Source organism: Canis lupus, chromosome 6, assembly GCF_048164855.1.
Source record: "Canis lupus baileyi chromosome 6, mCanLup2.hap1, whole genome shotgun sequence".
Taxonomy (NCBI): Eukaryota; Metazoa; Chordata; class Mammalia; order Carnivora; family Canidae; genus Canis; species Canis lupus.
Window position 1 is genome coordinate 8,469,679 of NC_132843.1, and position 27,469 is coordinate 8,497,147.

A 27,469-nucleotide genomic window follows, 5' to 3' on the forward strand; every position below is an offset into this window, starting at 1 on the left:
ATTCATTCATAGACACACAGAGAGAGAGGCCGAGACACAGGCAGAGGGAGAAGCAGGCTCCATGCAGGGAGCCGGACCTGGGACTTGATCCCGGGTCTCCAGGATCACACCCCAGGCTGCAGGCGGCGCCAAACCGCTGCGCCACCGGGGCTGCCCGAAACTGTTACTGTTTTTAATTAAGAAATTGAATGTGGGCTCTCTGCAGGGTATAAAAAAAGACAAATGCATCCTTTGGCATGTAGTTAGGAATGAAAACTGGCAGGGGGTAAGCATCTCTGCAAAGGGAAGTCCACAGGTGGTCAGTTCCAGAGATCTAAGTCTGGGGTCTACCAGGTGCTAGGTCTCTAGCCTTAAGGGAGCTCCTTAAACTCTTGACACCTCAGCTCCACCATAGAAGAGGAGTATGATACCTATCTCACGGAGTCATTGAGAAGATTCCAGGAGAAAACACAGTGGGACACCTGGGTGGCTGGCTCAGTGGTTGAGCATCTGTCTTTGGCTCAGGTCATAACCCCGGGGTCCTGGGATCAAGTCCTACATCAGGCTCCCCATAGGGAGCCTGCTTCTCCCTCTGCCTGTGTCCCTGCCTCTCTCTGTGTCTTTCATGAATACATACATAAAATCTTAAAAAAGAAAGAAAGAAAGAAAGAAAGAAAGAAAGAAAGAAAGAAAGAAAGAAGAAAGAAAGAAAGAAAGAAAGAAAGAAAGAAAGAAAGAAAGAAAGAAAGAAAGAAAGAAAACCCAGCAAAATGCAGAATGCAGTGCCTTCTGGAGCAAGGCAAGGGGAACAAAAGGAATTGGCTTCAGAGGCCAAGGGAAGACAGGGCAGGTGGGGTTGAGTCTAAGTAGAATCCTAGGACAGACCCATCATCAGACAGATGAAAATGCCAGTACTCTGGCTGACTTTAGTTTAATTTGCATAAAGGAAAAACTTGGTTATTTAGAAAATGACTCTGCTCTCTACTGATCTTTAGCCATGGTTATTCTTGATCTATTTTCATAAGAACACAGAGCTGCTACCCTTTTGGACAATCAGGTGGGCCTCTGGTTGCTTCCTGCCTTATCTTTTCCCTGCATCTGCTACAAAGGTGCAAGAATATTGCTAATGCCTGTGCTTTGTTCCTCTCCAATGGTATGAATGGCTTTTTCACGTCTTATTTCTTATGTTTTTCAGTAGGCAATTTCTGAGTATTTTTTTTAAGATTTTATTTATTTATTCATGAGAGACACACAGAGAGGCGGAGACACAGGCAGAAGAGAAACAGGCTCCCCCTGGGGAGCCCGATTCAGGACTCGATCCCAGGACCCCAGGATCACACCCTGAGCCAAAGGAAGATACTCAACCAGTAGCCACCCAGGTCTTCCAATTTCTGTGTATTGATGGTCTCTTTCAGATCCAAATTAATTAAACGTATATGCAGGAACGACATTCCTACTATGGCTCATGCTCTTATTCTATCTTCAACCTAAGACACGGATAAGGTATAGACCTTTGGTATCTACTAATAAAAGCATGGTTTAAATACCTTTATAGTTTTTACTCACTGTTTGTTTGCCACTTAGGCACTCCTATCATCAATAAGCTACCTGATGATTCTAACTGTCATAAAATGCTAGGAAATGAACTAAAACTAAGTGGACAATATCACAATAGAAGATTTTAGTGTTATGTCGGATTGTAATTAACTGAATCAACATAATGGTGAGCATATTTCAGAAAAAAATATTTAAACACAGTTCTAGAAGTTAAGCAGAACAGAGAAATAAATTCAAGCTACAAGGGCAGATTCTTCTGGGTTCTGATCTAATTTTAAACTTTTAAACATCCCGCAAGCTGTGTGACCTAGAGCAAATTACTTTATTTCGTCTGTAAATTGGGAGTTATTTTACCTAACTTTAAAAATTAAATACACTAACACATATAAACTGCTGTTCACTAAGAAAAGAGTGGTTTATTCTTAACATTGTTATTATTATAAGTTCAAAAAAATCATAATTGGATCTGTACTTTATTACATTTGAGATATTTGGTCTCAAATCCAGCCCTGGGGACAATCTTGTACTTTATTTCTTTATTACAGCACAGATTAGATGTTGTTAAAAATGGGAAATGATAATAACCACCAGGAATTTTTTTAAATCACCCACATATTTTTGATGAAGTGCTTAGAGTACTCTCGGAAACCAAGGGAGTCGGGCATCCATGCAGCAGACCAAGTGGAAATGAAAGCTAAGAAAACCACAAAAGGTTAAATCATACAAAGTCCATGCAAACTGGCACCCAGAGACCCACACAAGGCGAAGATAAAGCATAAGGCAAAGAAATCAAGGCCTCAGTCTCAGAAACAGGAACTAGGGACTATAGAAGCCAGAAGGCGCAAACCAGGAAGCTAACACCAAAACTAAGCACCTGTATCCCAAGGACACATCCCTCCTCGGGCTATTGTTACTAGCGTCATCATCAGCATCAGCTGATAACATGTGATGGGTGCTCCCTAAGTGCCAGGTGCTACTGCAGGATGCATGCAGGATGCTTTCTCCAACAACCCCGTAAGGTCATTACTGGTATGACTAGTCCCATCTGCAGATGAGAAGACGGAGGTCTAGCGAGTTTAAGCAACTTGGCGAGCACCAAACCTCTAGGGCAGAACCAGTACTTTCGCTAGGGTGGTCTGACACTAAACTCCATCTTCTCAAAACAAACAACAATGGCACAACCCACAGAGAACAGGATTCTGGGGCATTTTTATTTGTTTCCTCTAAAACCTCCCATCCACACAGTGCTGGCCTGGTGCTGGAGTTGGCTCATAGCAGATCCCAACTGTGCTCGGGAACTTCACATCGGTGACCTGAAACTGATCATGGTGGGAGTGTCTACATGATGGAAATTGGCATATACTGGAAATTTAGGCTTTTTTTTTTTTTTTTAATCTACAAACAGCTTGAGCGTCTGGCCAGTGAATTCACTTCTCTTCCTTTTTTAAAAATTAATTAATTAATTTATTTATTTATGATAGTCACACACAGAGAGAGAGAGAGAGAGGCAGAGACATAGGCAGAGGGAGAAGCAGGCTCCATGCACCGGGAGCCCGACGTGGGATTCGATCCCGGGTCTCCAGGATCCCGCCCTGAGCCAAAGGCAGGCGCTAAACCGCTGCGCCACTCAGGGATCCCAATTCACTTCTCTTCCATTCATCATTTCAGTTCTACCCTGGGGAAAGCAAGCATCTCAAGCAATTGTATTCCCATACTGTCATTTGTCTTTTTTACTTATTGGATTTTTATTATTTTAAAAATAAACTTAATATTTGAAACAAAATCCAAGTGCTATTGATAGTGTAGGTGCTAGGATGGATAACTGCCTTTTCAGGATTGATTGATTTTCTATACTATACATCACACTTCCAATCAGTTATCTGCAAAAGAATAGGCCTATTAAAAGGAACAGTCTCTTTTAAAGCATTCACTGTTACAAAAACAGCAAAGTGTTTTGACTGAGTTTTAACCCCTTCAGCACATTGGGTGATTTCTTCATTAAGGCAACATATATACGCTGAATACTGCTCTATCCCAGGGACTCTGTCATAGGCTGGTAATAGAAAGTTCTTCTCCTTAAGGACCTCACCATGTAGTAGCAAGGAGAGAGAAACAAGAACAACATTTAGACGTCTATAACAGAGGACTCGGGGACACCAGAGACCACATACTACCTCAGGATAGGCAAGTCACCAGAGGGCTTTTTACACAAGGTGAGGGGTTGGAATTTCCGGACTAGAGAACAGAATGAAGACAGGTGTGGAAAAGTGAAGAAGTAGAATGTATTCAAGGTTGGCCAGGCAGCATGGGGAACCTCAAACAGTAGTCATAGCTACTGCTGGAATGATAAATTGGGCCATATAGTAAGGAGGAACTGGAGAACCAGAAAAGGAATGCCTTCTCAATCTGCGTGACGGGAGATTGCTTTAGTTGGAGTGTGTGCAGAGCAAACGGAAGGAGAGAGGAGACCAGACTGCAGATATTGAAATATTCCACAGAACCAGTGCTAGACTAGAGCCTGGCAGGGGGGCAGGCCTTGTGCAATGTGAACAAACCCTTTTTTGTTAGGGCAAGAGTCCACACTGTATGAATGGAAGTCTCAGGTTCATCGAATTCCTCAAAAGAAGATTTAGTGGGGATCCATGCTCGAATAAAGATAGCCAGGAGGAAGTAGCAAGCACAAAGCAGTTTATTAAAGTGAAGGTGGGAGAACATGCAGGTTCCAAGAGGTGGCTGGCCACTAGGTTATTTTGAGATTGGATATTATTGGGTCTCTTTGGGCTGAGAGGAGCTGTGGCATACAGTGGGGTCATCTCTAACAAAGGCTGCTTCCAATCATTTGGGGGACTCCCCACTAGGTTTGAACCAGAACCATCATAGTAGCCTTACTCTGTGGTGGAAGGAGGTGGTGTATGTGCCAAGGGGGGCTGTGCCTGAAAATGCACTATAATGAGTCTAGAGATTACCCCAGGGCAGAGGTGGAAGAGAGGAGCATGTGCTCTGCATCTATGGCTCTTGATCTGTCAGCCTCAAGGTCTTGGAAGCCAGGTTGTTGAGCTCCCAGGCTTTTATTTCTCATCATCCTTGCCTCCCGCTCCTATCTCTAGCATTCCCCTTCAGGGGCTTAGGACTCTGCCTTGGGATGTTCCTTCCATGGCTCAAGTCTAACTTCTATCTAACACTTCCATGGTTGACCTGATTGGAGGTGAGGAGAACACAGGAACTGTGGGTAGGAAGGGTAACCACTCAGTGACTCCAGGCATATAGCTGTGACTATGCCCTATGGAAGAAGGCAATGCTGACTTCACCTGGTGGTCTGGAGCATCAGAGGGCAATACGTGTGAGCTGTTCTTTGCTCCCACTCACCTGGTGTGAGCTCATGTGATTCTGTAGCTGGCGTGTTGCTTACTGCATAATACGCTCTTGGTGAGTACTTGTTCCGCCAGGAAGAAAGAGTTGTCAAGGATGGCTCAGAGGTTTTGAACAGAGAGGTCAAGTCAAAGTTCCTCAGCTTCTCGGCAGGCAAATTGCGTTTCTGTAAAAGTTGGATGTGGAGGGACTATTGACATGGATCCTGGGATGTGGGTCTGACTGAGGCTTTCTTCCATTTAGCTACTATAGTCTACACCATATTAATTCACAGGTGGCCATCTCATTGCAGTGTTTGCACCGGTAAACGCTGGCTGTTTATAGTTGTGAGGGACAACAAAACATCTATTTCTAGAAGTGGCCAAAAATCAGGTTTTGAACCATTAATGTAGAAAGGAGCTTAGAAGTTTTAAACATAGTTTGTGGCTTTAGCCTTGCCATACATTGTGAAACAGGGAGAGTAAAAACATCTACTGCCTCTAGATGCATCCTTTGATGGGCAGTCCCCTTCTTGTTCAGGTATCACATGCGAAGCTCAGAAAGCAGAGCCATTTCTGCTAGGAGCTGCTATCATCCCTCTGCCTTCAGCTAGTCTTTTTAAAGTTGTGCATCCGAAGGAGACGGCTGGTTCCCCAAAACATATAAATGATTTTCAGGAGGTATAGAGGACATTTTGAGCCTTAGGAAAGGGAGGAGGAACATGAAATAAAATCTGCAATACAGGTGAAGGCTGTGTGTGCTGTCTCCTGACATTTCTAACCGTTTCTAGCCAATTCTCCAAGTAGCCTCCACATTGCATCACCATAAAACACTCCCTACACTCTTTAAAGGCAGACTGGCCTGAAAGTTTAAACAGACTGTGTCTCCTTCTCATCCTGCATACAAATCCACATGCACTGAGATTTTGTTTTTGACTAATATTGTATTAGAAAATAAACGAAAGAGCGGTTTTTCCCAGTGCATTTCAAAGGCGTTTATCAGAACCTCAGCAGTAAATCTTATATTACATGAAGTGATATCAACTGACCAACATCCTTCCAAAACAAAAAATGTCTTCATGGGCCGAAAGCTGAGTGAACCCATTCAGTAAACCTGTAGCCCTGGACTTTTCTGTATTAACATTTTCCTCTTCAACCATTCATAAAACGTAAATGTAATGGTCTGTAAATGCTTGTAGGCTTTCTAAGTTTTTCTTTGCATGATATGATCCAAGGCTCATTTATTCATATCCTAAACTATAACACAAGCTTTCTAGCAGTGAATCACCCTAATTATGATCAGATGCCTACACATTTCATGTTAAAGACATTGATAGTTCAACAGATGGCAAGGAAATCGCTCTTCAGTACATTCTCTCCCCTCTCTTTTCTTTCCTTGGGAATTTTTCCTGACAATTGAGGTAAGTGTTTCTATGGCTTATCATTTGTATTATTTTAGCCCTGATCCCAATTCAAAAATTCTAAGACAGAAGAGCCTCATTCTCATTCAGGGTTAAACTGCAGATTTCCTTCCTCCTTGATACCGGAAACAAGGTTCAAAATATCTGGCCTTGGGACACTGGACTATCCTTTAAAAAATAAAAACTGTTCTAAATAAAATGCCAGTTTTGTATACCTTGGGCACTTCCACTTTGGGCTGAAATCTCTTACTAAAAAAAAAAAAATGGCTTTAGGTTTTCTTATTTAAATTGAAAAATAAAGATCAAGGAAGAATTTTTATTCAATAATTTTTGCCTTTGGTAACAAAATTTCAAGCAAATTAAGCAACTACATCAAGGGAATGCATAAGTATCTCAAAGTCTATGTCTTAGGGGAAAATAAATGATATACCAATGAACTAGGTTTCCAACCAACTCTTTCTAAAGTTGATGGGAAACCAATATGCTCAGCTACAAGCTATTCTAGTTGGCTCCATCCTGTTCTGTACTGCCACAGGAAGTGGTCCCCTCCTCCCTGCCCACATGCAAGGTGGGATGAGAGAAAGAAGTCTTCAAGGATGTCTGCAGGAAAAAAAAAGGGATGTCTGCAGAAATGAATCTGAAAACAACATGACTTTTCATCTCTCTCAGGCTTTCTCGGAAGGGATCACCACCCCTCTCCTCATATCGCATAGAGATAAAGAGCTTCAAAATTCTTATTATAAAAGGATTTGGTTTTTCAAGTTCATTTATCCCCCATCACAGGCATGTTCTGCTGTGTAATGACGATACAGGAGATTTCTCGGAAAGATAAAGCTTTGTACTGGAATTTGTACTGTTTCAGAATTTTCATAAAGAGAATAATACTCAAAATAGAGGTTTGCCCTTTCCACAAATCATCTGCTGAAATTTCCTAAGGACACCTTCCTTCTCCTTTCCAAGGAAATCAAAATGTAGCAGAACTACCTTTTGTAAGGATAACCGCTGGGTGGGTTGTCATTTCCCTTCCCAAGTTTCTTCAGTTCCCAAAGTCCCCAGGACCCTGCTTCTTCCAGTCATGTGGCGCCCTCATGGTATTTGACATTGATTCCATCGTCAAGGGTCTGTGCTCTGCCCAAGCCTGGGGGGAACAAAGCATACATATCACATCTAGCCAATCAAAAACATCCGGGTTTCTCTGGCTGGTTACTCTCTTCTCATACATCCTTATTGCTTGAAACCTGTTCTTTTATTATGATTATTGAGATGAATCCCACTGGTAAGAATGTTTTGAACATCTTCAATACATGTATACTCACTTATAAGCTACAAATATATATTACTCTCTGAATATATTATGCATATATTTTTCAAAGATTTTATTTATTTATATTTATTTAGAGAGAGCAGGAGTGGAGAGAGGGCAGAGGGAGAGAGAGAATCCTGAGCAGATGCCAAGCTGAGCACAGAACCTGATGTGGGGCTCAATCTCATGACCCCCAGAGCTGAAATCAAGAGTCAGATACTCAACTGACTGAACCACCCACACGCTCTATTATGTATATTTTTAAGTACACATGAAAATTGAAGTTAAAAAGTATGAAAATAACCATAAATAGAAATGCTAAGATTTTCTTTCTTGCACTCCCACCACTGGGGTTGGGACAGCTGACTTTGTAGACCACTGGATGGCGGGTGGTGGAAGGTGATCCCAGAGCCTGGGGATAATGGAGATGGTAGAGATGGAAGAGGGGATCTGGCTCATGCCTGTGGACTGAAAGGAAGCAAAAGTGCTCTAATTGAGCCGGTTTTATGACTTGCTGTATCCAGATTCATTCTGACTCATTTTTGATAATCCCAACTCCCACCAAACTCGACAGAGTCATGCATCAGAATGACTCACAGCTGAGCTAATAATAAATCTATCAAGTTATGCATACCTCAGAATTGTTTCCACAAAACTGAAAGAAGTTGAGAGAATTTGACAGTACTCAACTCTGTCTGCTAGAAATACACACTTAGCCCAGCTCTTTCAGATACGATGCAAAAATTAGACTATTTGAACATGGAAGAGTCATTACTGAAAATCACAAATCGTATAAAATAAATGATCCTGATCTCATTGAAAAGGTCATCTGACCCTACATAGATAAAGAAGGTGATGCAGGAATTTATCTTTATTGTAGATAAAACATTTGAAGAGGTCTATTTTGTTTTCCTTAACATTATGAAAAAATTCATTAAAAATTCAGTTTATTTTTAAACAAACAAAAATATACAGAGCTTTATTAGTTAAATGTTGAGTTTTCATTGATTAGAAAATAAATATTAACTGGGGAACCTGGGTGGCTCAGTCAATTGGGCATCTGACTTTGGCTGGGTGGTGATGTCAGGGTCCTGGAATGGAGCCATCTCGTGGGCTCTCTGCTCAGTGGAGAACCCACTTCTCTCTCTCCCTCTGCCCTCCCCCCACTTGTGTGCTTTCTCTCTCTCGAATAAATTCTTTAAAAAAAGAAAATAAATATTATCACAGATCTCAATTGTCTTTACTGCCTCTAATATCACCTCTAATTTCTCCAAGACAATGGCAGAGAAATGCTCAGACAGAGGCTTATGTCAAAAAGAAACATGGAGGAAGCTACTTACTGCTTCCAGAAAGATCAAAGGGAGAGAGCTGTTTCATTTACCCAGACATTCATATGTTCCCTCCTGTATCAGCTTCCTATTATGTTAGGCTGTCAGAGTGCAGAGCGGAGAGGTGTCCTGCTATTCCACAGGCAGGTAAACCAGCAGTCAGTTCCCTGAGGGAAGACTTCTTGAGGAGATGCCTCAGCACCCTAATGGCTCGGAGAGTGGCCTGGGAGAGCCCAAAGTTTGGGTGGTCCTCCACTCTTACTGCCTGGACTGCATGCATTCTAAAAAATACAATAAAGTTATAAAGAAAGATGAGAATAAATAATAAACATTTACCGAGCAAGTGTTGTGTATCACATAGTCTGCTACACATTTAATGAATATAGTTTCATGACAAGAAGATAGTAAGGGAATATATGAGGGAAGGCCTGAGAGTCCTACTTCTTGAACTGCTATCCCAGCTGCAACACTGACTGGCTGGCAACATTGGGGCGAGTTTAGCTCACTTCACTAAATGTCAATTTTCCCATGTGTCAAATGAGGTAATAATAGCCTTTATCTCAGAGGTCAGTGCTATAGTTAGGAGGAATTAACTAGGTAATCTAGGTAGCACTCAGGACTATGCCTAATACGGTAGATGTTCAATAAATATTGGCTACTATGTGAATCCTAATGACCCGAGCATTGGCTAGTATGGTTATTGCTATTGTTTTCTCCATTGTACAGATCACAAAAATAAGGCTTGGAGAGCTCTAGTCACTGGCAGTGTCACTCCATAGTGTGGGGCCCAGCTGCCTGGTGACAGCCCACAAAGCCACTGACCTAGGACAGAGAGCAGAAAATGTAAAAACATGGTGATCCAGGGAAGAAGGGAGGAGAGGATCCTTCCAAAGGAATGACTATCAAGATAATTTCAGAAAGACACTACTATTTCAGAAAAAATATATATATACTAACATTGTGGAGTATCAAAAATAAGTAGATTAGAGATATTTTTCATTATGTGGTTATTAATAGATTATAGGCATAGATGACCTACATGAGTAGATAAGAAGCCTTATCCTGAAATTTCAGAATTTTAAATGGATTTTGGCTTTTTTCCATAAACCAACTAGAAAGGAAGAGACTGAAGAGGTGTGTATATATATCAGCTGCACAGCTGGAGAGACCAAAGTAAAGATGAAGATGTCAGGATAAAAAAGTTAATATGCAGCATAGATTAACATTTCATTTTGTTTTTCCCATTGGTTCCATATTTGGTTGCTATTTGGCATGTTATTGTAAAGAGTATATTACATACTACTTTACTTTGTCATGTCAAAACATTTTCAGGGCGCCTGGGTGGCTCAGTCAGTTAAGTGGCTGACTTTGGCTCAGATCCTGATCCCAGTGTCCTGGGATGAAGCCCCGAGTTGGCTCCTTGTTCAGCAGGGAGCCTGCTTCTCCCTTCCACTCTGTTCCTTCCCCTCCCCCACTCATTCTCTCTCTCTCTCTCTCTCTCTCTCTTTGAATAAATAAATAAAATCTTAAACTTTTTTTTCTTTTCAATTTATGGAACACTGACCCTTAGAATTTCTTCCCTCCCAGTCTTAAGGCTTAATGTTCTATACTTATATGCTATGTCCTAAATTATAGTTCCAATTCCAACGCTGATGATGGAGACCAAGAAAAGGACATAATCCACGGGGACCAAGCAACTAGTAACCCTTTTACTACAGGCCATTCTCAGGAACAAAACTATCCACCCACATCTTTACGATTGCTTCTGAAATAAGTACCATCTTCTCTGTTACAATCCCATCTCTGTCACTATCAGAAGATCCTGTGGTTTGGAGACACTCCTGCTAACTGTTTCATTCCTATTAGTTAATTCTCAAACGGGGCTGGGGGAGGGAGTATCTTAATGAAATAAATACGAAGTGTTAGTAATTTTCTGTTTTGAATGATAGAAACAGGAACAATGAATTATTACCTCCCTTCAAGTATTTACTAACTCACATGTCCTACTAAGACTCAGGTTTGAGAAATGGAGGTTTGACTAACAATGTTGAAATTTGATGTTATTGTGTGGCTTATGCATGTTTTTGTCTAATAAAGCAGACTTTAGGCACTGTTTTGATTCCTTTAATGGCCACTCAAGATAACAAGCTTTTCCATATGCTTGGGATGCTTTCTTTCCTTACTCTGAAGAAGAGAGGCTTTTAAAACATATGAGTAGCTTCTAAGGTCCCAAGGCATAGCCACAAATCAATTATAAACAAAGGAAATTCCACTTATAATTTTTGCCATACTGATGATATAGAATGGGTCTTTCTTGAACCTATAATTCCAACAGTTCAAATTTTGCTAATACTTTCTGCCAGATTTCAAAGTCATCCAGGAAAAAGTTTGTAACATCACAAGAAACATATGTAGTTTATTTCTACAAATATTGTGAATAAAATCACTAAACCTAACAATCACTTGAACATAGAGTGCATGCAACCTAAGATAAGCTAATGAATAACTTTTCTGTTTTTATTAAGAGTATGTTCATATGGATTATTTGGATTTTTGCTGTTGAGCTTTATGGGTTCCTTTACATATTTCAGATATTAACCCCTTACCAGATATATGGTTTGCAAATATACTCTTCCATTCCATAGGTTGCCTTTTCATTTTGTTGACTGTTGCCATTGTTGTGCAGAAGCTTTTAATTTGAGATAATCCCATTTGTTTATTTTTTTTTTATTTTATTGCCTGTGCTTCAGGTATCATATAAAAAAAAATTCACTGCCAAGACCATTGTCAAGGAATCTTTTCCTTATATTTTCTTCTAGGAGCAGTATAGTTTCAGCTCTCACATTTAAGTTTGTAATCCATTTCAATTTAATTTTTGTAAATGGTGTAAGGGTCCAATTTCATTCTTTTGCATATGGATATCCATTTTTCCCAACATCGTTATTAAAATTTTTTTTAAAGTAAAATGTATTTAAATTTTAAAATGGGCAAAGAAACTGAATAGACAGTTTTCCAGAGAAAATATACAGAATGGCCAATGGATACATGAAAAGGTACTCAACATTACTACTCATCAAAGAAATTGCAAATCAAAACCACATTGAAATACTATCTCACCCTTTAGTATAGCTATTATCACTACACTAGAGAGAGAGAGAGAGAAAGAGAGAGAGAGAGTGGGGTGGGATGGTGAGGGTGAGGACACAACAAATGGTAGAGAGGATGTGGAGAAAAGGGAACACTTGTGCACTAATGATGGAAATGTAAATTGGTGCAACCACTATCGAAAACAGTATGGAGGTTCCTCAAAAAATGAAAACTAGGGGCACCTGGGTGGCTCAGTTGAGCAACCAGCTCTTGACTTAGGCTTAGGTCATGATCTCGGGGTCCTGGGATGAGCCCTGTGTTGGTCTCTGTACTCAGCAGGGAGTCTGCTTGAGATTCTCACTCTCCTTTTGCCCCTCTCCTCACTTCTCTCTCTCTCTTAAATAAATACATAAGTCTTTAAAAATAAATAAACTAAAATCACCCAAGAAAAATGGAAACTAGAATTACCATATGATCCAGCAATCCTACTTCTGGGTATATAACTAAGGGAAATGAAATTAGTGTCTCAAGGAGATCTGCAATCCCATATTCATTGCAGCATTATTCACAGTAACCAAGATATGGCAACAATCTAAGTGGCCGTCAATGGATGAATGGATAAAGAAGATCTGTATGCAACGGAATATTATTCAGGTATAAAAAAGAAGGAAATCCTGACATTTGCAACTACGCAGATGAACCTGGAGATCACCACTAAGGGCTAAGTGAAATAAACCAGACAGAGAAAGACAAATATTGTATCACTTATATGTAGACTTACAAAGAAACAGAAATCAAACTTATAGAAATATTGAGTAGAATGGTGGTTTCCAGGACTGGGGCATGGAGGAAATGTCGGTCAAACAGTACAAACTTCTAGTTATAAGATGAATAAGTTCTGAGGATCTAATGTACAGAGTGCAGTTAATACAGTTAATAATATTGCATCATATACTTAAAATTTGCTAAGAGAGTACATCTCAAGCATTCTCACCACACACACAGAGAACATGGAAATTATATGAGGGATGGATATATCAATTAACTTGCTTGTGGTAATCATGTCACATGTATATGCATATTGAATCATCACATTGTACACCTTAAATAAATATAATTTTGTCAATTATACCTTAGTAAAGCTGGGGGTCAGCAGGCAGAGAATACATTTATATGGTCTTAAGATGTAAAAAAATACATGGGGCACCTGGGTCGCTCAATCAGTTAAATGTCTGACTCTCAACTTGGGCCATGATCTCAGGGTGGTGAGATCAAGCCCCACATCAGGCTTGACATTCAGCAAGGAAGGTCTGCTTGGGATTCTCTCTCCCTCTGCTTTTACCCCTCTCTCCCGCTCTGTCTCAAATAAATAACTAAATCATAAAAAATGTGAAAAATACAAGTAATATCCTCTAAAGTCCTTTTGGCCTGCCTCCAGCTCAAATAACCCTGAATAGAAATAAAGATGTTTGCTGAAAACAACATACCCAAGGTGCTCATGTGAGTCTTTTTTCTATACTGGCCTCTTGGGGAGAAAATATCGGTTAGCATGTAGCATTCTTATACTCCACTGTGTATTCGGTATCCCTTAAGGAATGAATTGAAACCTTTGGGAAAATCACAGGAAGTTTTAGAGACTGACAATGATGTTGAACGTTGTCACCCATAACACTGCATGTAAGCAACTGTCCTGGGTGCAGGTAGTGTTGCTCTGCTCTTTGTTCTGCTTTTCTTTGTGTCTTTCCCTTCTGCCATTGAGGCAGTGCTGTGTGCTCAGAACAACTAAGCATTTGCTCAGTGGCTTGGACTTTCCACCAAATTTTCTTGGATGAAGGAAGTGAGAAAAATTAGTTTGCTGCTCCTACAACTCCAACTGATGTTCTGGTCATTGTAGACATTTGTCCAGCTTCACATGAAATAACATCAACTGGTAGCAAAGGTTGTTGAGAGATTATAGAGGAGAAGATGCTTTAAACTCTTTGGCAGACAAGAAGGACCTAAGGAAAAACCATAGCCAAACAACCACAGGAAGTGCCCAGTCTATAAGTACTTTAATGGATTATTTGATGAAGTGTTCATGGCCTCCCTTCAGCTGGTATTACCACCTTTCTTGCGTGAGCAAGGCAAGAAGCAAAGTTAGGTCTTTATCAGGAGTGAGTCTAGAATGTGGAATTATTGCAAACCTTTCCACTGGTATCTTTTCTCATGTGGCTCATTCCTGACATGAGCTTGTCTTTCTGGTTCCTCCACTTTTGCTTCCCCTTCAATGGAGCTTCATCTCTACACCCACTTCAGCCTTCTCATGAGCTACTTTAACTTTCCAGGAATTCACAAAAACAGGGCAACACATGGGCAAGAAATGACAAGTGACAAGATGGTGGGATGTGGGAAGAAAGATGGCAGGATGTGGAGAGAAAGATGGTGGGACATGGGGAGAGAGGGGTATTACATAGTACGCTGCAATGAATAGGAAGTCTGGTGTTTCCATGGAAGCCAAGACCTGAATTTGTTATAGTCTGCCGAAGTTTGGGGGCTCAGGTATGCGTTTACAAGGTAAATTAGGTTTGCCTTACTCATATTCTACAGAAATGTCACCTATGACCTGATGTCATTTCACCAGGACACCCCTGAAAGTACAACCTGACTCCAACCCTGATGCAGCATTTATTCAGGAAGTGATCCCAGGGAGCAGAAGCGAGGGGCAGGGGGGGCGAAGGTGGGGAGGATGGGAAGCCAAGACGCTTGTAGAGTTTAACCCATCGACTTTCTGAGGATGTGCTTATGGAACAGTCTTCCCAAAGGACATACTGGGGAGCTAGTTCCCCGTCCCACATTGGTCAAACATGGCCCTGTGGATGTTAACTCCCACACCCTGCCCAGCAGGCTCCCGTAGGCATCTGTAGAGAAAACCCAAGGAGGAAGCAAGGGGCGTAGACAAGGAGTTGGCAGTTCTATCTCTTCCAGGCCGTCGGCATCCAAGCAGATCACTTCAGCAGTGACTGCAGCGGGAGACGGGGCGGGAGGGGTGCAGGGCACTCAGGGGGTGGCCCAAGGGGCAGGAGAGTCTGCAGTTACAGTAGGAGAATAAAAGTGTGTAGCACGAGAGGCAGAGTGCACACTTCTTGGTATGGTGTAAAACTTACAATTACGGATAATGCCACCTTCCCTTTTATTGTAGTGAGTGTCTCCAAAAACCCCTCACACCCAAAAAATATACATAATATGCTTAGGTACCTGTTGGGATACATGAGATACTAAGATTTCATGAATACCAATGGCCATAGAGATGACATCTTCAGCATCCCTTCCATCCCTCAGCCTCTGTGTGGGAAATGGGTTGATGATTTTAGCTCATTCAAGGTCATCTCAGGCTCTTTTCCACAGAGACTGGTTCAAGGAACTCAGGCTGAAGTCAGTCAGAACATGATATTCTCACTGTAATTTGTCCTCGAGGCTCCAGCAGCCTCTTCCCAGGGCCAGGGGGTAGTATACATGGCTATGAGGCCTAGGACTGGTCCATTCATTCCTGCCCCTGAGTGAAGCCAGCCTAGTGCAAGGCCAGAGGAGAGAGCAGCTGAAAACGCACAGCCACTGGACCAAGCCAATGTTGGAGCCACCCCATATCGGACTTCCAGCTGAGTAATACCTTCCCTTATCATTTAAGCCTTTTTAGGTCAGATTTGCAGTCAAAAGAATCTTAGCTGACACTCTGGCCTCCTGAGTCTCACCTTCTTTCAATCAATGATGTAATCCCACAGGAAAAATTTAATTCCGGAGGAGGAAAAGTTGCCCCTCTCTTAGGAAGAGGGTCCACTTCTCTTTCAGGGTACCTGTACTGACTTGTTTGCAGTTACACTGGTTTGACGAGCAAGAAAGAACTGCTTAGTGTCATCCTATCCAGAGTTCCCATTTGACCAACGAAGCTGCAGTGTGCCTTACAAATGTATTTCACCCATGACCTGGATAATCAGAATGAGTCGATGGGAAAGAATTCAGGGCATTTTTGAAGGGAGCAGGGGAAAGCCTCACTTATGTAATACAAGGACTATCGAATTGTTTCTTATTAAAGAAATTCCTGTCACATTAATATTTCATACCCCTGAGGATTCAGTTTGTTGGGCTTATTTTTGTGCGGTTTCTGAAAGACTCTGTCCTTCACTTCCGAGCTCTTCTGTGGAAGAGTGATAATGGTTAGCAGGAGGAAGACAAAGTAAAACTTTATAGGCACGTCCCTGGGGATGGGCACAGCTTCCCCTGCTTCAGAGGACTGTGCTGCTAACACCTTGTGGTGGCATCGTGTCCTCGAGCATGACTCATTCCTGCAGCCTTCGCAGCATATCCAGTAGAACTGGAGAAAGGGCCTTCCTGCGTGACAGGTACTAGGACAAACCTATTACATGTCTAGGTATCCACGGCAAGAAAAATTCCAAACCTGTCAGATGTTTAGACAAGGTTGTGGTCTGGCCTTCCCACTGCCACCCATTTAGCTTAGTGGAATATGACGTTTGACTTCACATCTTTGAACAATGGTTTGCTAGGTAATTTGAGGCACCTCTGCCTTCTGACTCAGAAAAGTTAATGAAATAGGAGGCATTGCTGCCAATTTTCTGAATCTCACAAAAGAAGAGTTATGAATATTCACTTTCCATCAATTCATATTTAATATCTTATCCAAATTAAAGCCTATTTATTATAAGGGCCTGAAAACTCTCCAATTATGCTTTCTAAATCTAAATCCTCTTATGGTCTGCTGCATGAATACACTTGGACTATCACAAATACATATTTTGCTATTTAAAAAAGATCCTAAACTTTTTAGCTATACCACCAAAGGCATGATCCATGAAAGAAATCATTGATAAGCCAAATATCCTTAAAATTTAAAACTTCTGCTCTGTGAAGGACACTGTCAGAAAAATGAGAAAATAAGCCACAAACATTTGCATAAGGTAAGACTTTGCAAAAGACAAATCTGGTAAAGGGTTGTTATCCAAAACAGAGAACTCATAAAACTCAGCAATAAGACAATGAACAATCCAATTAGAAAATGGACAGAAGATCTGAACAGATACCTCACCAAAGAAGATATAGCAAGTAAGGATATGAAAGGACGCTCCCCATCATAGGTCATGAGGGATGTGCAAATTTAAGCAACAGCAAGATATCACTATATGCCTATCAGAATGGCCAAAATCTGGAACGCTGACAACATCAATTCCTGGTGAGGACGAGGGGCATCACGAACTCTCATTCACTGCAGGTGGGAATGCTATCATTCTAAAATGACATAGCCACTTTGGAAGACAATTTGGTAATTTCCTATAAAACTAAGCATACTGCTAACCTATGACCTAATAATCTTGCTCCTTGGTATTTGCCTACATGAGGCAAAAACTATGTCTACACAAAAGCTTGCAGATAGATATTTACAGCAATTTCACTCATCATTGCCAAAATCAGGAAGCAGCCAAGATGTCCTTTGGGAGTTGAACGGATAAGTAACCTGTGCTCCATCCAGACAATGGAATATTATTCAGCACTGAAAATAAATGAGTTATCAAGCCATGAAAAGCTATGGAGAAACTCTCAATGCATATTACAAGTGAAAGAAATCAATCTGATGAAGCTGCAAACTAAATGATTCTCGCTATGTGACATTCTGGAAAAGGCAGAACTCTGGGGACGGTAAAAAGATCAGTGGTTGCCAGGGGTCAAGGAGGGTAGAGATGAATAGATAGATGGACCACAGAGGATTTCTAGGGCAGTGAAAATACTCTGATGACACTATAATGGTGGATACGTGCCATTCATTACACATTTGTTCAAACCCACAGAATGTATATCACCAAAGTGAACCTCAGGGTAAACTATGGATTGTCATTGTTGGGTTTTTTTTTAAAGATTTTTAAAAATTTAATTATGAGAGACACACAGAGAGAGGCGCAGAGACAGAGGGAGAAGCAGGCTCCCCACAGGAGCCTGATACAGGACTTGATCCCAGGACCCCAGAATCATAACCCATGCCCCTGGATGGTCATTGTTAATGATTGTCAATATAGGTTCGTTGATTGTAACACATGTACCACTTTGGTGCAGGATGTTGATACTGAGTCAGACTATATACATGTGGAGGGTGGGAATGTATGAGAAAACCCCCATTCCTTCTGCTCAGTTTTTCTGTGAACCTAAGGCTGCTCTAAACACTAAAGTCTAGGGATGCCTGGGTGGTTCAGTGGTTGAGGGTCTGCCTTCAGCTCAGGGCTTGATCCCTGGGTCCTGGGATGGAGTCTAGCATCAGGCTCCCTGCAGGGCTTCTCCCTCTGCCTGTGTCTCTGCCTCTCTCTGTGTGTCTCTCATGAATAAATATATAAAATTTTTAAAAAATTAAAAACAAAAGTCTATTTAAAAGGAAAAATAAAAGACCTTAAGCTTAAAGCAAGTGTATAAGGCATCAACACTCTCCCACATAGCCAAGACTTAGAGTTTTACTTTTTTCAGGGAAAATAAGGAGAAAAGGAGCTAGTGATCCATACATATATATTTTTGTTTTCAGTGGAATCACTGGAATTATTCTGCCAAAATAATTTTAGTAATAATTCACAAGGATATTTTAAGGTTTCTGATACATATGAGTTTTAAAGAACATTTTCTTTTCTTGCATCTCTGGAGTATAGGAGAGTCAGCGCTGGGTATGAGTCAGCACCAAGTACCAGCCTGTGCCCCCAAATTATGAGTGATGAGGGTTCGTGAGTCATCATCTCTGAGCCGCCTTTGTTTAGGGAACCGAAATAACACCCCTAAGAGTGTTGAAGGAAATAAATGAGATAATAGTAAACGTTCATTTCCTCTCCCACTTCTCATCTCTTAGAGACATGGCAAGAGAAAGAAAATTGAAGTTTCTTGATTTTCAAGGTTTCTCGCTCTTTGTATCGTGCCTTCCCTCAGGTTCTTCTGGCAAGTTGAGATCCACAAAGGGAGGATTATTGCAGAATTATAAACAAGCAGCTGGGATAGCTTAATTTTGAGATGTTTTCTGAGACAATCAACTGGCTGCCCCAATTAGGAATGCGCAAACTGAGCCTTGTGTTTTGCAAACACACATGCTGGAGACTAAACAGGATATGAGAGGATTGTCTTTCTTAGTCTCCACTACATTTCTTTTAAAGCTTTACCATTGCAAAGACTTAAAAAAATTTTCATCACAACCCAACTATATAGCTTGTAAATATCAAAGTGCTCTGAAAGGATTATTTTTTAAACCAGAAGGTGAGAGCAGGTGAAATGATGAATTCTGCTCAGGCACTGGCTCACCTCTTGCTTTTGCTCAGCTTGAGTTTCACCTCGGCTGTTTTTGTGACTTTTCAGGAAGCAAGCATGTCATCAGAAGACTCAAAGCCTTCTTTTAAGGTGAAAGAGTTAAAAATACTCTTAACCAGTCACCTGTCCACAGACCGTGACCTGCAGTACAAATGACAGTGTGCGGAGTACTTAAGGCCTCTGCAATCAAATGCAAAGGCTCCAGTGCTCAGTGTGCCCCAAACATTGATTGAATGACTGACTGATTGATTGATCGGTTACAAGTCAGCAGTTGGGCAGATTTTTTTTTTAAAGACTAGTGTTGTTGTTTTTTTAAAGATTTTATTTATTAAGACTAGTGGTTTGAATACTATTGCTCAAATAGTTATGCTCGATATTATGAAAAAGAAAACAATGAGCCCCAAATGGCATCACTTAGGCCAAGTCACCAAACCAGAGCTAATACATAAGCTAACTGCACTTCCAACCTCCCCTAGAAATCTAGTCCTAATGGACTAGTCAGGAATTTGCGGATCTGAGCCAGGAGGTTATCTGTCACATGGGTTCCCTCCATCCCCAAAGGAAGATTAGGTGCTCCACCTATTAAGACCCCCTGCCCTTCCCCTAAAGGAATGGTGACCTTGCCTGGAACAATCCTTTCTTTTCTTCTGCTAATGACTTCCTTGCCCCACACCCTCCTTCCTATGAAAACTTCCATTTTGTACAACTCCACAGAACTCTTCTCTAATTACTAGATGAAATGCTGTCTGATTCATCAATTGCCTAATAAAGTCATTAAGATCTTCATATTTGACCAGTTGAATTCGGATTTTTCACAATATTAAAGGTTGTAACATCCTAGAGATTTATACACATAAACAAAGGAGAGAGACATGAGCTCACACAGGTGTATGTGATCCACAGTCAAGAGACAAGCTAAAAGCACATGCTGCAGGAATCACCTAATGGGTTTGTTTGTACCAGGCTCCCACCCTAGAAAATGTAGATAATTGTCTCATTCACCATGTTATCCTGGGGACTAAGCCAGGAAATGTACATGAAATGAATGCCTAGTCCAACGGCCAGAATATGAAGAGGCGTCAATACATGTCAGTCTGTGACTATGTGTAGATGGAGGTATTGCCTGTCTGTCCAGGTATCTGGGATGGATTTATGACTGTCAGGTTGGGATTGCAGCTACAGAAAATTCCAAGCAGAGTTCTTTGATAGCTGATTGCTCTTGGAATCGATACCCCTTACAGACAGATACTTCAGAAGCTTGCTGGAGAATGTGCTTTCTGGCTCTTCTGAGCTGTGCTCAGGGACCCCTGGGGAATCTTGGAAGCTGGACAGAATGTCCCCATAGCAAAAGATGAAAAACAATAGAGGGCAACATGGAGCAGAATGAGTGTGTGCTTCTCCTGTGTGGGTAACATAAGATAGTTATGAATAATGTTGGATCTACTCATCCTTGGCTGGAAGTACAGTATTTATTCAAAGTTGGGTATAGAGTGAGAGAGGGTATAGGAGGATGCAAAATGTAGAAGGTGAGTCTCCTCGAGATTGATTTCTCATCTCAAATTCATGACTAGATGTATACTTACACAAGAGTACACAGAACTTTCTGCCCCAATCATGTGCAAATATAAAAAAGGAAATGAAAACAGATTACTTCTCCCCTGGTTAAGTCCTTTTCCTTATTACTTTCCTTGCTTGGATTATGAATTTCAATAAATGCAAAAGGCATTTTAAATCTAAAAGTCAATCAGAAAGGTTGTTTAGAGTCCAAAAATTCATTCAATTCTAGGTTGATTTACTCTTAATTTTGCAAATGAGTTATCTGTAAACCACAGAGATGGAGCTGGTATGAGTAGGAGAAACATCTAAAATTATTAAATGACATTGATGAAATTAAATCCTGGCTCACACGATCTCCATTCAATTCTTTTTCCTTTATCACCATCCTACCATTCAGGAAAACTCACTACATTTCTTCATTTTGTCAAGGCAATTATGTTATGTGAAATAGCTGTCACTTAGACTAGTACAGTTTGTTGAATTTCGGTGTCAACAATTGATGTTTTTTAGACACAGGAAAGCCATCAAAAAGTAAAAGTACTCTTCCTTGATCAGTTAAATCTAAGTGCTCCCATTAACACCATCTATCAGGTTCCCATGATGATGCCAAAGGCAATGCCAGCCTTTACAGACTCTGATTTACCCACACGTGGTATCTCAGGTAGAAAGAAAGCAATTGAGGTTTTGCAACAGACAATAAGGAAATGAAAGTCACTTAGCCCTTAATCCACAAGAAGTGCACAGTCTTGATAGCGTAGGGTATCAATGTGGTCCTGTCTCAACAGTTTCTACTACCTACACAATTAGAACAATAGAACTTGCACAAACCTGCTTCAGGAAGAGGCACCTTCTCAGATCTGCTCCTATGATTTAGTCTATCTTACCTTCTTTGGAATCTCCTTTGCTTCTGAATGATAAACACTGAAAGAAAGGCCCAGATGAAGTGGAAGAATCAGATTCATTTCTGTAAATCCAGGATATTATTTTCTGAAGTTACTAGAATGTATCATAAACACGTCCAAATCTGGTGGATCTGAACATTTGTTCAAATCTGATTCATGACTGTAATAGCTATCATTTTTTCACCCACAGAGAAGAAACCCACATCTTTTCTGCTCCATGTTGCCCTGAATTGTTTTTCATCTTTTGCTATCGGAAAATTCTACCCAGCTTCCAAGATTCCCAAATGATCCCTGAGCATGGCCCAGAAGAGCCAGAAAGCACATTTCTCCAGCAAGCTCCTGAAGGATCTGTAAGGGGTGCTGACTCCAATCAAGTGCCAAAGAACTCGAACTGGAAATATCTATAGCTGTAATCCCAGCCTGACCGAAATAAATTCATCCTAAGCAATGGACAGACAGCCAGACAACACCTCCAGTTATATAGTCATAGACTGACATGTATTGACCTTCTCATGTTCTGGCCGCTGTATTAGGCATTTCAAGTACTTTTCCTTCCTTAGGAGAACTGTGGGATCTTAGGTCTCATTAAAGAGTCCTTGATTCTTACCACACACATACTAGACTGCCTCTGAGTGAGATGCTAACCTGGAGATAACCCCCTCTCTCATTTTTACTACCTGATTTTCAGTTAGCTAAACTTGCCTCTGTTCCCCCTGCTAGCAAATTGTTGAGCAACAATGATGATTTTAGGTAACAATAAAGAGCAAAGTGCCTTGTATATTGCTAATTTCTTACATACTGAAGCTTTTTTATTACATTAGGGAAAATAATGCCCTGACAATATACTTCTAAAATTTCTGTTTAATGTCAACTTAAGTATCTCTGTGGACAGAATTTCTGTGGCTCCTCCTTAGAAACTTGCTCAATCTGTTATCTCATTTTTGGTCTAATGACTGGAAGGTACGATACCAGGAATATGAAGCAATATATTAGTTGTTTAGAGCACAATGCAACTCTGTTGATTGTATGCAACTTTTCCTAAGTTATGCAAGGATTTAAACCAAACATCCCTTTATGTTTGTATTAACAGTATTTATTAACTGTGGGATTTCTTTCTCAATTGTAAGGTTGTTGCCTTACATAGAAGATTTGTTCTAACTAAGCTTAATTTCAGCACACTCCGAAGCATTTTCTTGCCCTGTTTGTTTACACTGAGTTGAGTATTGGGCTTTGCATAACAGTCTCTTGATAAAAACTAACTGGTTCAACTGGTTGCATTATGTGGATGAAACACAATGCATTTATTCATGAAATGTCTATTTTTCATGTAAAACTTTTTAAAAATAAAGCTTTAGAATATCTTATTTTGGTGTTGATTTTCCTTTTATGCAATCAAGAAATAGTTTTCCTTCAGCACAGTTTGAAACCTCTCTCTGGGGTGCCTGGGTGGCTCAGTTGGTTAAGCATCTGCTTTCAGCTGGAGTCATGATCCCAGGGTCATGACACCATCCCCCTCCGCTCCTGCTCTTCCTCTCTCAAATAAATAAATAATTAATTAAAAAACAAATAAACAAATAAAACCTCTCTCAACAGGATAAAAGCCTGATTAGCTTATCAGACGGGACAAAACTTATTGAGGGTGGGGGTGGGGCCAGGAATGGTTCTTAGTTCATCACTTGGTTTTGGAATCAGAAACATTCAATGATCATGCTAGTGCTTTAACCCTCAGGAAGGTTATGATGTAGATGTGTTTGTACAACCTCGTGTAGATGGAATAAGGCTGATGGTATCATTTGAGAAAGGGTCGGACTCCATAATATTAACCCATAACATGGGCCTGGTACTGCTGCCTGGCCTTCATTCTCACTGGCCTTGCTCTCATGGGTTTACTCTCAAGTCAAAAGCCAGAAAGAGGCTGTTTGAGTGCATTCATCAACACCTTCCCCTTCTAAATCTATTCTTGAGAGTTTGCACAAAATCCCAACTTTTCCATCCCAACAAAGCATACTATCTTCTTGCCTCTCTCTATAGGAAAGGAGGGTAATATAATTTTCCTAGGCCCATTAAATGGTATGACTTGCGAATGATTCCCACTGTTTCATTTACATAATCTGTGAAACATTCACAGTATTCATATCTCAAGGGAAAACAGAAATTCAATTATACAAAATTTCCATCAGGGTATTCTATGATAAGCTAATGATTTTCCTATGGCTTTTTACTTATTTGTAGACTAAAGTGTCAGAAAAAGCAATTCAGTGACCATACTACAAAATTGTCACAACTGTAATGCTTTAATAAATATAATTTCTTATCCTTTAGTAATATTATTAAAGTTTGGATTAACTATATGATTTTGATGAGCTTATAAGTGGTATTCTAAATGACTTAACCTAAAGGTACAGTAGATAATGAAAATTGTAATTTAAAGCACATAAAATCTTTGGGTGCACATTTTCTGTATGATTTCATTTTCTATCTTGATTTACAGGAGTTCTACTTTAGGTCTGTTCCCTAAGGAAGTATTTACTAAGGTTTGTGTGCTGAGATTGTGTGCTGGCAATTACTCGAGAAGTTCTCAAGATCAGTGCTGTAGGAGTAAAGGAAGGTTTGGGGAGAGGGAGGGCTTGAACTGTGATGTTAGTGTAAAAAAAAAGGCAGAAAACCTGAGTCTCTCCTGCAGGCAGCCCTGGAGCTGAGACAAGAGTCACCCCACCTTGCCACAGAAGCGCTGGAACATTACCTGCTCCCTCCTTGCCCACATGTCCAAGGGGCTCTGCCTCATAGGGCATGTCTTTGGGTAGGGCAGCAATCTTCAGCCTGACAGTTTAGGAAGACTCAGAAGGGGCCTGTAGCTGCTAATCTTCTCGCAGCAGGGAAATGAGTAGATCCGTTCTGAAGGTAAGATCTGGGTGAGGCACCCCAGCATCCATTTACAAAATCCCAAAGAAAACAGCTAGATAAGCGATTTAGGCAGAAGCTTGGAGGGTTCACTGACCTGCATTAAACCTTTCTGTGCTTCCTCCTGGGAGCCATAAGATTGTCTGTCAGCTATGTTCCTTCCTCTTTTCTAATCTGGCCCCTTTCTGCTATCATGAAACAGTGGGTAAGAGTCCATGCTTTGGATGGAGGCAGACATGACTTTACTGAGCCTTTTGCCAGCTGCATGTGGCTCTCTGAACTGGTTTACCGACCATCTATGGAAGTAGTAGTGCCTGTCAAGAGCTGCGAAGACGCCAATAATTTGTCCTCCAATGCTAAGTTAACTTGCTACAATGTCATGGATTCTGGCTGAAGACACAGTTTCAAGGACTTTGTCCTTCTGGGTCTGAAGGAAAGTGATGTGGTAAACAAAGGCAAAGCCCAACAAATGAGTTTACTAATTATGGCCCATGGACAAGTTCTTGAAACTTGGAGTTCTTAGAGCCAGCTGAGTTCCTAGAGGAAGGTCACTTGGTCACTTGCTCTACTAAGGGTAACAGGCAATCTTAGCCTGACCCCCAGGATCCTGTAAGTCTACTTTAATATATAAAAATTCCTTTGGAGGGGCACCTGGGTGGCTCAGTTGGTTAAGCGTCTGCCTTCTGCTCAGGTCATGATCCCGGGGTCCTGGGATGGAGCACCGCATCAGGCTCCCTGCTAAGCCTGCTTCTCCCTGCTGCTCTGCCTACTTGTGCTCTCTCTCTCTCTCTCTCTGACTCTCTCTGCCAAATAAGTAAATTTTAAAAAATCTAAAGTTCGGGTCACCTGAATGGCTCAGTAGTTGAGCCTCTGCCTTTAGCTCAGGTTGTGATCCCAGGGTCCCAGAATCGAGTCCCACATTGGACTCCCCTCAGGGAGCCTACTCCTCCCTCTGCCTGTGTCTCTGCCTCTCTCTGTGTGTCTCTCAGAAATAAATAAAATATTTTTAAAAATCTAAAGTTCATTTAAAAAAATTCCTTTGGAAACTCCCTTTATCTCTAAACCACTCAAGATGCATGTTGGCAATCATCCCCCAAGCGTATCACCCATATACATCTGAAGGGTCTTATGACCAAGGGTTTATTAGACAGTAATAAATGACCTTTTCCCAGCAATAGCTAGCTCCGTCAGGATCCTGGAAACCTTGCTTCCAAAATTCTTTAGGGACTGACAATATCCCTAACCGCACCCTCCCAACTTGAGAGTATATAATGGGCCTCTCCTCATGACCCCAGGGCAGCTCTTTCTGCCCACAGGTCCTGTCCCAGTGCTTTAATGAAACCACCTTTTTGCACGGAAGATGTCTCAAGAATTCTTTCTTGGCTGTCATCTCTGAATCCCACCAATACTCCAAAAAGACATCAGAAGGGACAGTTTATGTTTCACAGTAATACATTTGCTGGCGTGTCAGTGCTGTGGTTCTCCAAGCCTTGGTTCCCCCAGGGCACTGCAGAGAGGGCCAGGGGCCCAAGGCTGCCACACAGGGAGGGTACCTACAGCACAGGGGACACAGAGCTTTTCTACCAAGCACTGAACACGCCTATCCTTAGCTCCTTGGGAGATACTATCTCTCTCTTACAAGACTGTGGGTTATACAAACTTTCTTAAAAATGAAGTTGAGAACAAAGACAGTACCTCTGCTAGAAAGACATGCATAAACATTAGAAATCTAAGAATTGCCACGTGGCTATACCCATCTTATTAGTTGACATACAGAAAGAGCAGTATACCAGAGTCGTTAAGGGTATGACTTCTCCTGTCTAGTCTTACCCAAGGCCAATCCCCCAGAGGGTCTGGCTTTCCATCAGATCAGGCCTCCTCCTGCTGCATCATTCACTTCTTTCTCTTCTGGATCATCCCCATTCAGATGTACAGTAGGGCCACAAGTCAACAGCAGTGGCACCACTGAGGAAACTTACTAGAGATTTTGAACTTTGGGCCCCACCTCAGACCTCTGAATCGGAATCTGCAAGTTCCTGGGTAATATAAAAGCACATTTGGGATGCTGGTTCTCAAACTTGCCTGCACACTGGACTTATCTGTGTAGTTCTAAAAAAATACAGTTGCCTGGGCTTCCCCTTGCAAAGGTTCTGACTTAATTATGATTGAAGAAGTCCTGGGCATCAGAATTTTAAAATTCTTGCCGGGAGTTTCTCATGTTTAAGAACCATTTCTCTAGTCTTTCTTATGTTTAAAAAAGGGCTCTGCTTGAAACTACTTGTCCTCCTGTTATTTATTTTTCTATTTGCTCTTTTTCTGCTTCTTTTGCTTCATAGGCAATAGATAACTTCCTTTGGGATTCTATCTCTATGACCAACTCCAGTCTGACTTCTTTTTTACAGGCCACCCAAATGGCCCATGCTAACCCACCAGCAAGCTCTGGTTTGGTTAAAGGTGAACTTTGAGTTCAAATCCTTATCAGTATTCTTGTTCTGCCACCTACACAGTAGACTTGTTCTCTCTTGTTTCTTCTCTTATCTTCTCTTCCAATGGTCTACTTGACATCTCCACTAGGACATCTGTGGCCTTCTCAAACTCAGCATGTTCAGAGCAGGACTCTTATTTTTCCCACCAGAATTAGTCCCTCTTTTTGGCTTCTTCTCAATAAATGCTACCTCCTTTTTCTATCTCATTAAATGGCTCTTCAACCTAATTGGTCGTTAGCAACCAGAAATCCACAGACCCTTCTCATCTATCAATCCTTATCATG

General features: G+C 41.1%; 1 long non-coding RNA gene across 1 annotated transcript; it reads right to left on the bottom strand.

Annotated features, from left to right (window-relative positions):
- Window positions 1–4,245: 4,245 nt before the first annotated feature.
- LOC140634637 (uncharacterized) lies at window positions 4,246–21,857 on the bottom strand. The gene is made up of 4 exons (XR_012032042.1): window positions 21,781–21,857; window positions 8,989–9,216; window positions 7,289–7,442; window positions 4,246–5,071 (listed from the first exon to the last, which is right to left on the bottom strand). It is a non-coding gene; the product is annotated as an uncharacterized lncRNA (long non-coding RNA).
- Between the last annotated feature and the right edge of the window lie 5,612 nt (window positions 21,858–27,469).